We start from the raw sequence: 15,095 nt of genomic DNA, 5'->3' as shown, positions 1-15,095 counted from the left end.
CCTATTATGTTGTCAGGGATGCCATTTATGAACATGGCCATAAATTCACTGGAAAACACTTGTCACTCTTGCAATATTTAAGAATTTCTAGGTCACAAAGCTCCAATAAAAAGGTAATTTCCAATATTATCCCTTTTTTCCCCTCAAAAGCATATGTATTTCCAGAGCTGAAGCACTCCTCAGCACCTTTTAAGTTCAAAAATGGCCAGAATGAACATCAGCAGCACACCCGTGCTCTTTCAGCCAAAGGACAATTCAAACATTCTACCCTAAATATCATTTACTCAAGAGCACAATTGTCCCACAGAGTCACTTTTGTCAGGTAAACACAGCAAACGAAGACTATCCTACAGTGCAATGTGTCATGAATAAATATTGTCAACAGAACAAGTTTGACCAAAATGAAAAACAGAAATTCCCAGGCACTAGAAAAATAATTTCCTAGCTAAATCGTATAGTCTCTACTGTCAAGGAAGTCACTCTGAAATTACATTTCTTCCTCTTCAGCACAAAATTCTGATTGTATTGAAAATAAAGGAAATGTTCTTATCAATTTTATGAGAGAAGGATTTTAACATGGTCTTTTTAAAGGAATAGTGCCAGGAATTTGTCAGGAATAGCATTCACCAAGTTACAGCCTTCCTTTGGAGCTTGCAGATGGGTGGGAAATGTCTTACCCTCACTGTACCTGCAACCCCACTGGCTGTGAGTCAGAATTTCCATCTGGTGCAGCTGAGCCATTGATATAAATTAGCAAATCACAAAATTCACCCCAGCATTAGGAGAGGGCTCTTGTTTCCAGTGAAATGAGTTGCATTCTAATTTCATACCAGATGGTGGGACAAGGTCAGACCTCTTATCACTTGTGTAACTGCTCCTGAATTAGTCCATTTTCTCAAACTCTGTGACCAATTTAAAGAATTAACCTTCCACCAGGCAAGAGAAGGGCTGGGGTGGGCAAACCAATTTCAGTATGTGTCACAACAAGGTCCCCTGAGGGCTTTATCAGCTATTTGTTAATAGCTGAGGAAAAGGTTGATAAAAACAGCTGTGTGGAAAGATTAAATATATTTCCCATGTTGACATTTATACTGACTCCAAGTTCACAAACACTTCATAAAGTATTAGTTGTAAGGCAGCATGTATCGAGGCTGTTTTTTAAAGCAATTTCACTTAATTTGTCAATCAGAACCTTTCACCAGAAATAAAACAGGTAGAAGCAAATGAGAATTTGTAGACATATCCCTTGCCTCAAAATTTGCTTTTACAAACATTACACACAGGTACCAAAAGAAAGGTCACAGAAATAATGAAATTTGGATGAACAGGCTGCAGACAGCAGTAGTAAACATTTCTGTTTGCCCTGGTAGCTTAACAGTGTAAACAGATTTTTTGCTCAAAGTTTTTCTATATGTAGGTAAGGCCCAACTTTTACTCTTCATTTTGTATAAAAAAGGAAGAGAATTTTTCTAAGTTTAATTTTCACAATAAGAAAGATAATCAAATGGCTAGTAATTAAGATAATTAAGAGGCAAATTATTAGATGTGAAAAACATTTTTTTCAAATAATCCTCTGAAACACCCTTCATTGCAACACTTCAAAACCTAACTAAAAGTTATTGCATTCTGTGTAACCTTAGTGAACCTCAATTAACCAAACATCCTTCTTAAGCAAACAGTTTAAAGTCCCGAGATGCTGATTAATTCTATTGGAAATTCTCTCAAGCATTAAATCACTTGGTTATCTGAAATGATTCTTTGCCATTTTCTGCATACAGGTAATCAAGCATATGATACAGTACAGATGTCAGCTTGTTATTTTACCTAGTAACTCCAGAAATGAGCACTAAATTGGAAGGAATACTGTAGCACAGTTATCGAAAGTCATAGATAAAGTGAAGAGAATTTCTATTTTCAAGACCTTGCAGCTCCTAATGATGGTTTTAAATTATTCCTTACTCTTCATGAGAAATGTCTGGCCTACAGAGTTACCATGTTAGCCTTGACACCATGGGCTAATTAGATGTTAAGCATAACAGCTCAAAAAGGAAAAAACTTTCTCCTAACATTAATTCTTAAGAGGATCATTTCAAGAATTTGTATGGCAAACCATTCCTGTGCAGGGTGCACAGAGGAAGCCCAAGAAACACCAGCACTGCAGATAATTTCCATTCAGCAAGAAAGCCAAGCACTGTGGAACCAGGACTCTGCCCAAGCCTGGACTGCAATGGCCAAGTGTCTCTTTTAGAGAAGCACCTGCGTCAAATAGCAACCCTCAGAGGCCAGGACCACTCCCTCGACTTAGCTGAGAAATTGAATCTTCCCTGTCCCAGGAGAGGCTGGTGTGAAGACACTTTCCTGCCTGCTCTTCTGAAAAGCAACTACCAATTCCTTCTCTTAGCTATTGCTCAGGTTTGGTTTTTTTTTTTTTTTTTCTTTTTTTACCAGGATTATGTGATTTGTATACAATCACCGGTATAGAAAAAGCTTTTAACCAGGACATCTCCATGGATGCTAATTTAGCACAATTATACTTAATGAGAGTGAAACTGCTTAACAGGGGTATATTCATTTAGTGATACAGAAATGAAGTATCTCAAACTCTTAAATCAGTGTGAAGTGCCAAACTTCCATTACAAACAGAGATTCCAGTCATAATAAGGAAATAAATACCAAAGACAAATTAAATGCTGTGAGTAATCTCTTTATTGCTGTAGTTTTACTTTGATGGCTACTTTATGTCATGGCAAGTCTTTTCAGAAGCATTTTTGTGTCTCTTTATCAGGATAACTGTTTAATTGAGTTGGCTGTCTACCAGTTCAGAGGATTCTACTGAATTAACACTCAGATTTGTTTAGCTTTAGCTAATCAGATGTGCAGTTGTGATGTCCCTGCAGATCTTTCAGTAAGCTTATGTGTTGAAAAATACAGGTTGGTGCAATTAAGAAAACCTGTTGTAGATATTATACGTTCCCTAGGGTACCAGATTGTTTTTCTTCCTTTCATATTTTATATAATTATTACAAATCACTATTAGAAGAAATCTGTGTTTTGTTTACAGTAAATAATTATTTATCTATGAACTACATGTTCAGATTAAGAATAAGAAAATATGAAACTAAGAAAAGAAGACTACAATAAATAAGAGAAAAGTGGCTAAATCACTATTAAAATTGCCTAGCAGCTAGGATGGCTCTTTTTTCCAGTGATACATCACCAATACAAATTACTCTAGAAATAAGGGCACAAACTCAATTTCCATTTAGCCCTGCAGGTTATCTGCCACAAAAACCAGTCAAAATGATGTCTATTTGGGGGGGGGAGAGGAGGGGGGAATTAAGAAGAAGAATAAATTACTCCTAGAAAGGAATTAATGAATATTTAATGATAGCTTTACTTTGAGCTGCCCATGTGTAATTTCAAGACCTAAAACCAAGCTTGCCTATTCGTGCAAAGATTTTCAGGGTGTGAAAGAACAGGATGGTCTTCATCTTTTTTGAAACACCTACACCTGCCCCAGGGTGCTCAGGACCATGGATCATATACTAGAAGTGTGAGGAGTGAGAATTTCTACTGTTACAGCCAAAGATTAGGTGGCCATTGTGCAAGAGAACATTGTTTATGTCATTGTCCACCATCTCCATGTCCACCCTGCCCATGCTCACTACAGCACCAGAAGAAAGGCATGGACATGAATCCTTTCCTGCCAAGTTTTCTCCCCTGCCTCAGCAATCCTCTGTTTTTGTGAAGGTATATTTCAGAAAACAAAAAGGATTGAGAGAAAGGGGTACATCATCTGGTTCGTGCTTCTTGAACTGCAGTCTTTTCTTTCTTCATGACAGATTTTTTTGGTTTCCTCTCTTTGTCCACTAAACTCGTGCAGTGAGAATATGGAATTTCCTTCCTATGAAGAAATATTTGGCATTTTTGGGAGTAAACGTATAGGCCCAGCTCTGCATCACTCAGTGAGGCTTTTAAGGTACCACTGTCTTCATCAGATAACAGCCTGTTATTGTTGGTTACATCATAGAAATTTTTCCGTGGCATGTCAAGGCTAGAAAGTAACCAGCTTTAGCTACAAAGACGTTTTTTGTGTTACTGTCTTCAGAGTATTATTATTAAATAGTATTATTATTAAATAGTATTATTTTGTGCCCTACAAATTGTCTGTATGCCCTTTGTACCTTTTATCTTTCTTCCCTTCTTTTGCCATGCCTTCTTTAGGACCCATGTTGAGCCAGACTGTACCTGAGAAGAAATTTGCCCCTTGGCACATCAGCTCCAGGAGCTGTAAAAATGTAAGAGCACTGGTGGAAATGTCTCACTTTCTGAAATACATAGCAAACTGTATGCATTACTTGAGTAAAAAATATTCCAGCCTTCCTGTAGTGGTAGGCCATGGGGCAATGGTGTTAAACTGAAAGAGGGATGGTTTAGATTGGATATAAGGAAGGCATTTTTAATTATGAGGATTGTGGGGCACTGAGAAATGTTTCTGACGGAAGTTATGGATGCCTTGTCACTGGAAATGCTCAAGGCCATGCTGGATGGGCTCTGAGCAACCTGGTTTGATGAAAGGTGTCCTTGTCCATGGCAGAGTGTTGGACTAGATGATCTTTAAATGTTTCTTTCAACAAGACATTCTGTGATTCTTGTCATTCAAATCATATTTCTGAATACTTCCAGTATGGAAATGCCCCATTTCCAGAAGACCATGATTTTCTAAGACAAAATTATGTAAATTTCCTAGTAAAATAGAAAAGCTATGTACAAAAGATCAGCACGGAATCTTAATATAAACTATATAGGATCTCCTGAATATTTTCTTTGCTGAGTTTCTGAACTCTCTGCCAAGCTGTTAATAATGTAAAGGATCTCAAATTATGAGCATGGTTCATGTTGTTTGCAGAAAGAAAAGGTGATTTATTATTTACAAGAAGATCTATCAAATAAGATGTCAAATCTCAGGTGGTTTTGTCCATACTCACACGCTGCTGAGTATATATACATCAGTTTCATACTTCAGTTTGTCCTGATTCAATTTCATTCATAATTGACAACTGCATTTGCCTTTTTATATTTGCAATAAAATACTGTGCAAACAAAATTTGTGAGTATACATGCAGCAAATCTCGTATCAACACTGACTGACTGCCAGATTTGGAATCAATTCACTGATTAGTTTAAGAGTGATTAATGTGAATGCTTAATTTAAATCCCTGATTTAAAAACATTTATGGAAAGAGAACTGACAGCCTAAATAGCACTTCAAAGTGCTACAACTGTTCCTTCCATGAATTCTGCTTTTGTGAAGTGTGGGGGTAAATTTTTGCTCAGGTACAACATACCATAAGGTGATGATGTTCAGATGCCAAATTTTTCAGCCCTTCTTGCAATAAGAAATTATAACTGTTAACAGATTTTCTGGGGAAAAACTGAAAGAAAATCTACTTTTTTTGAAAACTGAAAGGAACACTAAGCAATGGCTGAATAGGGTACTAGGGTTAAATATTTCATTATACCCACACTTGGAAGTTCAGCCTGTTTTATGCACTTTACTTCCAGCTAGGACATGACAAGTAAAACTGAATTTTGGGTTTAGATAATAAAAAAGCCAATGTAGAGAGTCCAACAGTTTCCTGGTGTAACTATTGATTCAGCTGGAAGCTTTTCTCAGCACTGTCATGTCAGACCTGGTGTTTTCCTTCTCTGCATATTTCTGTCCTATATGGATGGGAAACCCACAGTCCAGGTCCAGCCATGGCTTTCCCAGCTGACTGCTGTGCTGTTCTCCAGGAGCAGTGCAGAAGGATCCAGTGTAATGAATGGCCAAATGTCAGGGCTGACACTGGAAGTGTTCATGACATTAGGCCTGGTTTTGAAAGACATTATGAAAAAAAATAAGACATAACATCAAAAAATGCCCTCTTGGATAGACAATGAAGGAAAGAACCCTACAAGATTAAAAAAATCAATTATTTATTTTTATTAAGACACAGCTGCATGCTCCTTCTTGAGCAGACTGAATATATCTTTGACTGAACACATCCTCTTGAATCTTTGAACTCATCCAGTTTTGGTTGTTTGCCATGAGATATTGCTTTCTGATTCTGATCTTCATGAGGAGATCATGAAGACTGTTTCTTTCTCAAAGTCAAAATCCCAGCAGCATTTTAATAGATAAAATAAATTACTGAACACTCTCATATCTGAATTTATGTACATATAGAATCATTGTTTAGTTGACATTTTCATCTGTTTAAATCTGCCTCTACATGGTGGAAGCAGACAGATTTCAGTGGGAAACGAGAAATGTGCCCAACTGCATTATGGATTTTTCCCCGCTCTAGCTCCTTTTGGAAAGATTCATTGGTTAAACCCAACACGTGTAACCCAACATGTAACAGTGTCTACTAATATCCAACATTACTCTTTTGCCCAGGCAGAATTCCGAGATATTTGGGAAGTGCACAGTTCAGAACTGATGTCCTCCTTGGCAATTTCATTTTTGTGAACTACTTATGCAGCCTATAGCAAATTCCCTTCCATTTCTTATGGGTGTATGCAACCTGAATAACGGTACAAATTTGTTGTCCTGCTCTGCCTATACCTGTCTAGGTCAGAAAATAAAATTGCCTCTTTGTCTTATTCACTACTTCAGGCTGCCAATAAATATGAAAATTCACAGTAACCACCCACCATGATTAGAAGAGATTTTCATTGTTTTGTAGCACTCAAGCAACACAGAACCGACCTAAAGTGATCAACATTTACATGGATTGTATTCAAATTAAAAATTGATGGGATAAACCCTCCAGACCTCGTCATTAGCTCTTCCAAAGTAGCTCCACTTTATTTTGGAGTGAATTGAATGGACTTGGTATGTAGAAACAGGGAAAATGGATTCTGGCCCTTTATTGACTTCTGCCAATGATAAAAAAAATTCTATTCATACTTGACTAGCAGGCACACACAATAGTGCAATTTTGTCAGACTTACTCACTGTTCTTCAGGAACACAAAAAGCACAGGTTCTTTTTCCTTTAAAAAAAAAAAGATAAATTCCTCTGCAAAAACTTTTTCTTCATCTTTTGGAAGAAGCTCATGGCAATCTATCTTCATTTAAACTGTAAGGGATCTGGCTTGGGTCGTGGAATAGACTCTGGTTCCTTTTAAAACAGGGAAATAGCTTCTAAATACATTGAGCTGCTTTTTAGAATTTATGAAGTAGAACACAAATCTAAGAGCTGGCAACATTTAGTGGTAATGAGGCAATTCTTACATGAGAGAGTTCATTACAGGATCAGCTCATGTTATTTTCCAGCAGCTGGAAAACAGAATCTTTCACAGGCTGGGAATGAAAAATTTCACTTTAAAATGATCTTGTGTATACCCTAATACACAATTAGTATAAGAAGGAAGCATAGCAGAATTCATCCTGCTGCTTCTAATGCAATAGACTTTTTCCTGAAGGAAGAATGGGTGTTTTACTGAAGGAAGAAGTGATGTTTTCCTTGTACAGTGCTGTTGTGCCAGCTGACCAGCAGCAAATGGTGGACAGTGGGTCTTGGCTGTGCTTTGCTCCTCTGCAAATGTTTTGAGACAACCAACACTGCTTGTATGAGGCAAAACCTGTCGCTGTAGTCAATAAAGCACAAGGACAAGGAGTGCGTCCAGCTCTGTGGTGCAAAGGAGAGGAATTTCCTTCCACAAGCACTTTCTTAATAACCTGCCATAACTCTCCAAGTAGTCTTTCCTACTGTATTTCTGCCATCAGGTGGCTTCACAGCAGAAGTATGGCCCAAGAGGAACCATACTTCTTGAAGTCTCCTCCCAGTCTCAGAGCTGGAGTGAATTTGCCAGCACTGAGCCATGTAGATGCAATTCCTACCCACCAGTTCAGTCATACTACTCTTTCACCACTCAGATTTTGACCAGGATGAGATGCAATAATGCTATTTTTCAAAGTGACTGCATTGGACAGCCAGTGGATGCTACTACAGGAGAAAATCCAGCTGCTTAGCTCCTCCTTTAGTTTTTTTTTTCCTGGTTGTCTGCAATGTGCATGCTGAAATATTCTCTAAATTACTCAGAGCTGCAAATGCAATCACCCAAAAATAGGAAAAGTTTTCCCTTTAAGTTGCAGTCTGCTGCTGTTCAAATTATTTTGAAAAGATGCTAAGACAACTATTTCACTTCACTTGCTATCCCCAAGTGTACCCAAGTTTAAGAGATGCTTAAATCAATTGAAAATAGGACAACAAAACATTCCACTCATCCTTTTTAAAGGCTGCAGGAGCCCAGACAACAGCTAGAACTTAGGCTCTCAAGAGAAACCCAGTCATCCCAAGCCAGCTGCAGTTCCTCACCAGTCACTGAGCTGGCTCCCCCACTCAGTACTGGTGCAGAGAAGGGGCTGGTGGAGACCAAGGACAAAAATTGCTTCCCCAGCACTCTGTTCCCCAGCTGGCTGAGGCAGCTGGCTGCCATCACTATTTCCCTCCTCCCCAGGCAGGCATTATGCAAGGCTCAAACATGCCTTAGGAGTGAGGCCACAGAAAACAGTTAGGGAATCGGGAGGGGTTGGGGAAAGGATGAAGATGGACTGAAACCTAGGAGGATTTTTAAAAGAAGGGCACCTATAAGAAGCTTATTTTCTTGCAAAGGCTTGCAAACCTTACAACCTGACTTAGCAGCCTGACTGAAGTCAACAGATAGGCAATCTGGGCACAAGCAGCAGTGTGAGTGAATGCCAGCACTTATCACCATAATTCTTTGTCTCGGAAAAAAATGAATTATAGAGAACTACACAAGTTAGGTAATAAGCAATATTTTTCTAAAACATGTGGATTGCAGTTGCAAAAGTCAAGGAAGCTTGAAAACTCTTTACTGGAGTGTTGAGAAATCACAAAGTTCTATGTTAGACTGCTAAACCAAGACAATTTTTTGCTTCAGACAGAAGAAGCAAAAACAGAAACCAAAACCAACAACAACAAGAAAAAAAAAAACACTAAAAAAAGCTGGCACAAAAAGAACCAGGTATCTCAGCTGCAAAGAAGGCCAAACTGTGAGCTAGAAACAGATTGCCAAAGGAAGATACCCAAGCAAGTCAGCCAAGTATTTATTTTGATTCATACCCATGCTTGGCCCAATGCTCCAAACACATTTAAAATATACTACTTGAACAGTAAGAGTATGAGTGAAATTGCAACTTCAGCTTCAGATTAATTTTATAGCAACTTAAAGTTATTGGTGACCTTTAAAGAGCAACTACTAATGGTTTGAATTTCTGAGACAAGTGAATAAGCTCTGAATGAGATATGAGAGAGAGAGAAATAAAATATACTCCAATAAACCAATACCAGTAGCTTTCCTGGTAAGAGTTTTTTGTTATTGAGACAAAGAGGCTGCAGTTCTTGGCCTACAGTTCACCCAGGATGTATAGGTTTGCAGCAAGTTTCTGGCTGAATTTTTGCCTCTCTCTACAAGAATCCAAACTAGCTGGTAGTAGCAATTTCTGTCCTGAAATCCAATCTATAGCTCTAAGAGACTGTCACGTTGTCATGGCTCAGTGAGACCCAAAAAGAATTTCACTGTTGTTTGCAAACAGATTGATATGGTTGAAAGTCAGGGTATGTTCTTCTGTGCTTGAGAAGATATAATTTAACACTCTTGGACCCAATTTTACCCTAATTATAGGCAACACAGAACTTTGCAGTGAAGTCAGTGGGCAGAAATCAGACCTCTTACTGTAGCCTGACAGACAAATAACAATCTGCTGCATAGCAGAATGTGATTTACCCTGCATGCTAAAAAATAAGTTTAAATAGCTCTATAATATCAGGGATTCTTCAGAAATGGAGGACCAGTGGATTAAGATGCATAAACAACAATGCACTGATTTGAAAAGAGCCAAGATCGTTTGGTGAACACCCTCCTACTCCTGGATGCATTAGAGATGCATTTCTTGAAGCAGTGAACAGATAACAGCACAAAGGAATAAAGCCTGGAATGGGGGAAAGGAAGCAGGTGAAGGGAGTTCTCCAAAGATTAATCTGCTATTATATTTTTAAGGCCCCTTTATTATCACCAGCTTAATTATAACTAGATTTGCCTTGCTTTTTCTTACTTTCTTGCTGCAGCCAGAACTGGCAGGGACACTGCAATCCTTGAAGTAAGTGCTGATAAAAGGGAAATCCACAGGGAAGCCTGGTGTGTGGCTTTCCAGGCGCTTTGCGTGCAAGGAGTGAAGCTGTGGTTAATTACCTGCCTCCAGCCACTCCTTAAAAGCTGAAGAGCTTTTTTTTTTTGTATGCTACAGTAGCCATGGCAGCTGCTCATTTATTAGTTGCAGCACACATTAGAGCAGGCTGGGTAACAAGACTGTGTGCAAGGTGAAGATGTCAAATTTCTATTTAAAAAATAGAGGCCAATAATCTGTTTACTGAGAACAGGTAATGGAGGTGCCAATCAAAACCCGAAACTGTCACGCATTTTACCATCAGGGAAGAATGACTAACAACTGAATATTGCGCTGAAGTACATAATTATCTTCTGATCTAACTACCCCTGGCATCTGCTAATAGATCCTTCACTAAAGATAGGCCTGAGTCCATCATTTTTGCCTCAAAGTTGAAAAAATCTTTGACAATATTAGTTGTATTCAGACCAGGATTTGGAGCTAAACAATCTGACTGCAGCAAGACAGAGACTCTAGAGGTGAATTTCCCTGATGTTTTACAGTTTCAGTGGGGAAGGGTAAGAGTGGAGAAGAAAGGGATCTGTTTAATAGCACAGTTTAAACATTACTGCTTCAGTCTCTGCCAGAAAGTTGTCACTGAAAGAAGAAGGTGCAAACAAGGTTTTAATGCTGTATGTCCACATGAGGAGATCATGAAGAGCAGTGGTTCTGTTCTCAGTCCTTTCTCCCATGGACAAACCCAGTATCACTGTGGTTGTTCTCAAACCTCTCAAGAGAAGCGATATTATTGGCCTGGAGGGCAATAACACTCAGTTATGGGACTGACCATAACTACTTCACTGTCTTCTTGCCCAACATTCCCATAACTAACACCACTGACTAGCCAGATATTCCCAGCCCTGCATCACCTACCCAGATGTTGCCATTCCAATTCTCCTACCAGTTGTGTGCTAGATAAGCTTAAAACCTGACTTTTCTCAGTAGGCTTTCTCCTAAGTGTACCTGTTCCCAAAGAGATCACTCTCACATCATCACCTTCCTTGCAAGAAAGGAATTGCTTTTAATTTCATCCAGATTTCACAGCAACTAGCACCTGCTAGCTGTTTCTTGCTGGGAAATTTAATATTCAACCCCAGTTCTGTGCTATCTTTTGCCTCTACAATTCCAGCAAATGAGGACATGCATTTGCAACATGACACTCAGCCCTTTGTCAGCAGATGCTTTGAACAGTCTCCTCTATGTCTCGGTAAAATTATCTCCTACTGAGACAGGAACAAGTGGGGCATGGGAAACCAAAGCCCTGGAAATGGTGAGTTATAATTGCTTTGGGAAGGCATGCGCTTTCCATAAACCCTGCCTGTCTAAAACATGTTTTCAAAATGTGCTGGCCACTCTGTTAGACCCTCCCAAATTCTCATCAGCACACAAAATACACAGATGAAACACACAAACCTCTCAGCAGAGGCCTGCTTCCTTGGAAACACTTGGCATTTCTGTGGGGTCACAGCTGAGACCGAGTCTGGATCTGGTAGAGAGCAGCTTGTTTAGCACAGAGCTGGTACCTTTATTGAAGAACATGTTAAATCTGTGCCCAAGAACCCAGTTTGGGATTTGTACCCTGGATTTCAAAGGAAAACTAAATAGTCACTGTATAAAATAAAATAAAATAAAATAAAATAAAATAAAATAAAATAAAATAAAATAAAATAACAAAAAACACACAAACCAAAAAGTAAAATAGAATAATTTAAAAATTAAACTAAAATACTTTAATTAAATATATGAGGTGTTTGGCATTGGAGCTTAGGTTAACTAAACTAAGATACATGAAAATAAAAAGCATGAGGTGTTTGGCACAGGAGCTGACTTAGTCCAGTAAAAGATGACCATTAGCTGACTTGTGGCTAATACAGAAGAGCCATTTCTGAGTCTCAGGCAAAGGAATCAAATGTATTTGTTCAATTCCTCAGATTAAAGAGTCACCCAAATTTCATTTGAAGCTCAAAACAGCAACATTTACCTCAGAAAATCTCCACAGTTCTGCAGAAGAAAAGGAGCAAAGCATTCTTCATGCTCTACTCCCCCTGCATGGGAGTGGTTATAAGAACTATCCACAACCTGCAGGTATGTTTAAGGCTCAGGTTTTTAAGGTATGTAATAGAACTCGCCTCTACAATTTCCATCTTTCTCTTTTTAATTCCCAAAGTTAAAAGTAGCTGCAGACACAGAAGAAAACTGCACCAGTATAACCCAATGGTGGGCATGTGTGCTAGAGCAATTTAACTTTCTGTGTGGTCTGAATGAAACATTAATAGAAGATTGTGTATGAAAGTATCACACATGACTGGATGCTTCTGAGTACACGGTGTGGGAGTGCAAGGGACTGACATCCACAACACAATGTGCTAGTGACTGAAATCAACTTTGTTTAAAATAAATACCATTTTTCCCCTTCCATATGGTCTCTTGCTGAGTTTTGTGAAATTAATTTTGTACATGCTGCTTTGGTAGAAAGATCCAGGAGCAAGTGATTCCCATTCCAAAACAATTAGCACATGACAAGGGAACAAATTTGTCAGTACATCAGTCTGGAGACTAAACTTGAGGCAGTTCTCCTACCTCAGGCAATTTTTAAGAAAGTATTCTATAAACCATTTCTCTCACCCATTTAAGTCCCTGGGATCACTGCCACATTGCATGCAGTGCAGTCTTGCTAAATCAGCAGGACAGACTGTCACAAGATGTGATAGCACAGAATGGTGCTGCAGAATGTTTTACAATGTGCAGACATACTAATCAGGGGTGATATGCACAGATCTTGAATCCCTTTGCAAATTAGTAATTAAAAAACCACATTCCTAGAAAGTCAACTGCCATATTAATGAACCATTTTGAAAGAAAAAAAAATCACCCAAAATCTGGCATAGAGAATAAGAAATTAAAACCTTCCAAACCCTTTTCAGTAAAACATACAAATTTGAGAAGCTTTGTTCTTATTCCAAGATGCTTTAGGTTGAAGATTCATTAGATCTCCTTTCTTCTTTCAAAGCAGTTTTGGTTCCACACAACATAAATATTTCCATTAGCCCTGGTCTGAGTAAATAGGGACAAATTCTTTGTACTGGGGCAAGAGCATTGGAGATCCATAGGACACACCACTGAACCCAGGCAGTTTCCAGGCAATTTCCAGTCCTCATCCACGATTTAAAGGAGACTTCTGATATGACAATGCTCTTTGGTTTTTCTGTTTCTAAGCTCAGCTCTGCAGAAGCAGCAGAGTTCTGACATTTTCAAGAAATGATGAAAGGCATTGCATTTCCATAGATACCCAAGGATGTTTGCTTTAGAACGGAAGCAGATTTGGGAGACAAGGAAAAATATGACAATGTATTCGACAGCTTATATAACTTCTGTTAACTTCAGCATGATCAACAGCTAAAACTAAATGTCTATTTTTACTTCTTCTGTACCTCTGAATAAATGCTGACCAAAGATGCCACAGATATGATAAATTCTCCTTCTTATTTGTTTTTGATTTGGAGGAGCACCTAAACAGTATATGACCTAGGAAGAAGAGGAGTTGAAAGAGGAGAGCATATACACAATTCATGCTTTTTTTCCATTTTATTGCTCTGAAGACATAAATGCACCTCCTCCATTTGCTGTGGCCAGTTTAGCTAAACTTCCAATAAAGAGCATGAAAATGTGCTTTTGTATCTCTCTCCGCACACATGCTGTACACCTGGCACTGTGTGGAGGCTGTCACCCTGACACAGGTGGCTGAAAAAGTGGCTTGAAGCATGACTCTAGCCCCTGACAACCGTGTGCACAGGCAATAAATATGCCTTAGCTTGGAGACAGCAGCTAACGGCTCAGCTCGGAGCAAAGTCTGCCTGCGGCAGCTACAGAGAGCTCTGGCTATGAAAAAGCCCTGCCCTACTTTGGAAACGGAATTTACCTTCTATGATCAAAGGCTGGAGAGCACAGCTAAGGTGCAGGGCCTGACAGATGCAACTGAGAAACCCCTTCTGCTCTAAATCCATTTACTTTTTCCATTAGACAGAGCAACACCTATGTAACTGTTTTGCAGACAAGTCCATGGAGATTTTCTGATTACCCTTTTAGTAATTTACAAGACAATCAACAACCAACTTAGCCAGACTTTTAGCAGCCACTCAGTTGTCTCCTTACACAGCTTTTTCCACCCACCTTATGCCCTAAAACAAGGGAATGAAGTTTTAGGTGACTAGGAAGGATACTAGGGTACAATTAGAATACAGTCTTTTTCAAAGTCAAAAAGGAAGCACAATAGTCACCACTCCACATTCCCTTCCCTACCCACTGTGACAGGAGCCAAACAGCGCTGTTTACAGTGCTACAGCATGAAGCCAACCTGCCAGGCTTCTAGCAGAGCAGAAAACTGAGTTATGTGTCTTCTCTTCCAAACTTCCCTGACACTTTATGCCTGCTCTACCTGCCCTCTAGGTAAAGGTCTTGCTGATGGAAGTTAGGTCCAGATCATGGGATTCCAAAGGGAAAAAATGGCATGACAGTTATGACCCTAGAAGGAACTGTGCCTAGGCACCAGTCTAATGCCAGAAGGTTCCCTGCTTCTCATTCTCCTCACCCTGATCCTAGTCCTAGCCTAGCCCTAGGCCTGGGCTCAGATTTCTGTCCTGGGACAGGCTAACTCTCCAGGTGTCCATTACTGACATGAGAGTCCTGCTGGCAAGAAACCCACACTAGGACAACCCAAACCACTTTGAAGACAGTAAGATTAAGTAACCTCACACATGGCTGGTGGCAATCTTGTATTAAGCAAAGTTTTGAGTATACAAGCACTGGTCTGTGAGACCCAAATACCATGTCTTTGGTAATGTGCCATAGGCAGCAAA

This window comes from Passer domesticus, chromosome 1 (genome assembly GCF_036417665.1).
Source record: "Passer domesticus isolate bPasDom1 chromosome 1, bPasDom1.hap1, whole genome shotgun sequence".
NCBI classification, from domain to species: domain Eukaryota; kingdom Metazoa; phylum Chordata; class Aves; order Passeriformes; family Passeridae; genus Passer; species Passer domesticus.
This window is presented reverse-complemented; position numbering follows the sequence as displayed.